The sequence below is a fragment of the Bos taurus genome, chromosome 8 (assembly GCF_002263795.3).
Source record: "Bos taurus isolate L1 Dominette 01449 registration number 42190680 breed Hereford chromosome 8, ARS-UCD2.0, whole genome shotgun sequence".
Lineage (NCBI taxonomy): Eukaryota > Metazoa > Chordata > Mammalia > Artiodactyla > Bovidae > Bos > Bos taurus.
In genome coordinates this window covers 33326476-33331280 of record NC_037335.1, presented here as the reverse complement: position 1 = coordinate 33331280, position 4805 = coordinate 33326476, and the positions used below count along the sequence as shown (strand labels likewise).

The 4805-nt window shown below is 33.4% G+C and overlaps 1 pseudogene; it reads left to right on the top strand.

Annotated features, from left to right (window-relative positions):
- The first annotated feature begins 221 nt into the window (after nucleotides 1-221).
- LOC782926 (oocyte-secreted protein 1-like) lies at nucleotides 222-842 on the top strand (annotated as a pseudogene).
- Nucleotides 843-4805: the final 3963 nt, after the last annotated feature.

Here is a 4805-nt window from a genome sequence, read left to right as displayed (position 1 = left end):
TATTTTCTTATATAAGTCACTGAGATAATTGCTGGAAAGTTTGAAAAAAAAAATCAGACTGGAAAAATAGTTTTGTAGTAAACCAAACTAGTTTTACATTTTATTTTTGAAATTCACAGATACTGGTAAAAATTTTGTGAATAAAAAGCATTTGTTATATATGCATAGTATAATTGAAATATTTATTCAACTTTATTCAAGAAATATAATTTCTCGAGTGGGATTTCATTTCCAATCTCAGCCAATGAAGCCTTCCTTGGGATTAAGAGGACTCTTAGTCCTTTTCTCTTTGCCATGGACTTGTGCTGGGGATTGGTCAGCTGTGAAAGTACGCTGCAGCTACTTTTGGTTCTGTGCCAAGATTAAACCCACACTATTTCACAATTTGTACATGAATCCTGATGAAGCATTTTTAGGAGATGACTGCTCTGTAACCTACGTTTCACCAGATGCTCATTATGAATTTTTCTACTATTCTAATAAATGTGGCATCATAACCAAAACTTTCTAGGAGACTCTTCTGCTCCAGACTAAAATCAAGTATATCTCAAGTAACTCCAGAGACACAGCTGAAATGCCCATGTCGTGTGTCGTCACAAAACAAGCATGCATGTACCCTTTGTCAAAGGAAACTGAAAGTGGAGATGATGAAACCAGCTCTGAAGACATGGGAGTTGCTTACATAATGCAGTCACAGAACAATTTGAATACTATATTCTTTCTGTGTGCCAAATGATGTAACTTATTGGAAGAGAAGAAATGAGATCTATGTTCAAAGGCAACTTCTGAAATGACTGTTTAGGACTGAAGATTTAGTGTGCTGTTTTACAGAAATAAGAGGAGCTCGCATGGAACTGAATGATACCCAATTGTCTATTTCAAAAAGCTAATTTTTGATTTTAAATCAAATGGCATATTGCCTTCTTATCTTTTTTTCCCCCTGAAAAGACACTACCCCTGCTTTTAACTCCATGGAGACTTATTTATGAATAAAGTGTGTTCTATTACCTGTCAAAAAAAGAAAATAGAAAAGGTGAGTAAAAAGGCCCACAGTCCATCTGGAATGAAGATGGAGGTGGGCCTGGCGAGCATCGTACCTATTAAAGATCCTATTAAAATATAGAAAAACATTTCATAGGGTTTTACATTTATCACCTACTCATATATTTCATAATATGTATTAAATAATTGGACTTTCCTGGTGGCTCAGACGGTAAAGGATCCGCTTGCAATATGGGAGACCTGGGTTCGATCTCTGGGTGGGGAAGATCCACTGGAGAAAGGAAAGGCTACTATTGCTTCAACAGTTTTCATTAATAAGAATTAGAGAATCAGATGATACTTTCTAACTTCCCTTATCTTCTTCTTGGTTGTATATTCTTTTTTAAAGATTAGTTCTTTGAATTTTGGAGTACACAAGATCTGAGTAAATTAACATTTCTGAGTTCTTTCTTTTCTTTTTTCACTTTACTAACATTGTTTACAAGTTACCATTAAGAGTTTGAATATTAGTTGCCTGAATATGACACTCAGGAAGGCCGTGTGCATAACTTAGGATTTGGAGTCATATGGCCTGAATTCACTTTTTTTTTTTTAATTTAAATTTATTTATTTTAATTGGAAGCTAATTACTTTACAATATTGTATTGGTTCTGCCATACATCAACATAAATCCACCATGGGTGTACATGTGGTCCCCATCCTGGACCCCCTCCCATCTCCCTCCCCGTACCATCCCTCTGGGTCATCCCAGTGCAACTGGAGCCTATTATACAGAGTGAAGTAAGCCAGAAAGAAAAACACCAATACAGTATACTAACACATGTATATGGAATTTAGAAAGAGGGTAACGATAACCCTGTATGCGAGACAGCAAAAGAGACACAGATGTATAGAACAGTCTGGACTCTGTGGGAGAGGGAGAGGGGGGGATGATTTGGGAGAATGGCATTGAAACATGTATAATATCATATAAGAAATGAATGGCCAGTCCAGGTTCGATGCAGGATACAGGATGCTTGGGGCTGAACTCACTTTTGACTCTATGACTATGTAACCTTGGCAAGGTAATTTGTCTTTTGAAGACTTCAGTTTCTTCACATATAACAGAGGAGTCCTAAAATTCATCTCATTGGATTGTTGAGAAACATGAGTACATAGAAGATGCTTATCAAATGCCAGGATTATTATTTTTTAATTTACTTTTCAGCCTAATAAGTGGTGATAATCAATAAAAGAATATGGTAAGTTGAGCAGTTTCTAAAATGATATTAACATTTTATGAAATAATAAAAATTAATGTCATTTCTTAGAAACAACAACTATTGCTATTTTCTAACCATATAGTGAATGGTGAAATCCACAAGTATTATTAATTTATTTTATCAAATACAAATATTGTGTCTGCTATACCAGACACTATTTTAAGTACTTGAAAAATATTAACTCACTTAATGTTAATAGTAACCCTTTGAATTAGATAAAGAAACTGAGGAATAAGTCATTAAGAAATTACCTATGGTTATATTTCAATGTGAAAAATCCAGGATTGAATCCCAGGCTCTCTCTCAAGAGTTTAACATCTTAACTGGATGTTGTTTATTTCTTAATTTTGAGTAGTACAACATGATAAAAATTCTAAAGTCATTAAAACATCTTAGATAAATAGAAATCACAGATGGATCAGAGAAATATTTCATTGCTTACAGGTTGCTATTTCAAGGTAATATGGCATTTCCAAATAGTTGCAAGTATTAAGTAAAAAAATCTTGAATCTGAGAAATTTCCTAATTTCAATGTCAATAACTCCCATTTCCTATAAAAAGTACAAAATTATAAAGTTAGGGGGAACTATAATACGGATAAATATAACTCTTCAGGATATAATATTAAATATTATTTTATAATAATTGATACCAAATATTTACTTGAAAACAACATAAACAATGAGCATTACAAAACTGTTTTGATAATCTCCAGACTTACAAAGCCAGCTTTCAATTTATATGTCCCTGCTGCTGCTACTACTGCTAAGTCGCTTCAGTCATGTCCAACTCTGTGTGACCCCGTAGACGGCAGCCCACCATGCTCCCCAGTCCCTGGGATTCTCAAGGCAAGAACACTGGAGTGGGTTGCCATTTCCTTCTCCAATGCATGAAAGTGAAAAGTGAAAGTGAAGTCGCTCAGTCGTGTCTTGACTCTTAGCAACCCCATGGACTGCAGCCCTCCAGGCTCCTCCGTCCATGGGATTTTCCAGGCAAGAGTACTGGAGTGGGGTGCCATTAGGTTGTCCTAAATGTTCTTAAATAATCATGTCACAAAGTGCATTTCTGATCTTTATCTCTCCATATTGATCCACTTAAAAAGTAGAATATTTTGTCTATCACTCTCCATCATCATCATCCTTTTAAAAGCCACACACACTAATAACAAGAATGGGCCTAATAATATTTTTATAATTTTTTTCATAATTCAGAACCAAATCATTTACAACAATGCACAAAAACTCAGTATTCATAGTAAGCAGAAATCAAAGTTTCTGTTGCTCATCAAAAACAAAGGAACTTTTGCAAAAAAGAGTGGTTCCAATAGGGAGATTAAAGTCAACTGAAAAGTATTTGAAAACAATAATATATAAAATACATAGATAGTTGTGACTCTGGACAGAAAAACAGATTCAATTTGAATGTAAAATTCAGGGTAATAAGAAAAGTAATAGAAGCACGAGAATTAGAAGAAAAGTAGAAATCTAGTATCAGATGGCCTAAAAATGCACATGTATTATTCTATCTAACCTACAAAAATGTTAAAGCTAACAAATGCAGTTAGCAAATTTGGAGAATATAAAGTCAATATTCTAAAAATCAAAGAAAATTAAAACTGTCAATCTAAGATACCAGAAAGTAAAACAAAAGTCCTCAGGTTTAAGTTCAACAAAGACTTAAAAATATTTATTAATAATAACTACCCTAAAACTTACAGAAGATTGCTAAGATAAGTGCAAAAGGACCTAAGTAAATAAATGCTCATCAAATTTAAAAAAATCTATTATTTACATATCCATTCTTCCAAAAGAGATTTATATATCCAATGGAATGAGAAAAAGTAAAAGCAGGACTTTTTGAAGAAAAATACAAGTTATTTCTAAAATTTATACTAAAATGCAAGGAATTTAAACTAGTCAATGCAATCTTAAAAAAAGAACAATGCTGGAAAACCTATATTACCTTATCTCAAGATTTACTATACTGAAGGCAATGGCACCCCACTCCAGTACTCTTGCCTGGAAAATCCCATGGACGGAGGGCCTGGTGGGCTGTAGTCCATGGGGTTGCTAAGAGTCAGACACGACTGAGCAACTTCACTTTCACTTTCACTATAGTAAATAAGAGAGTGAAATCTTGGTACAGAAATAAACAAATTATTCCATGAAATATAATAGACTACCCAGAAGTAGTCCTACTTGTATACAACCAATTGATCTATCATCAAAGTTTTTTAAGCCTTTTAATGTGGAGAGAGAGACTTTTAAACAAAGAGTGCTCTCCACAGACAAAAAAAAAAAAAACAAAAACAACTTTATCATTCCCTTGCATCATATATAAAAACTAATTAAAGAGTAAATATAAAAATATAAATGCAAATATTAAAATTATAAATATTATAGAGAAAAGATATGATGAAATTTTTCCAATCTTTGTAGGCAAGATTTCATCATCTGTGGAAAAGCACAGATGTTACCCAGAAAATGCTACCCATAAAATAAAAGTTGTACACAATGAACTTGGCAAAATAAAACATACTGC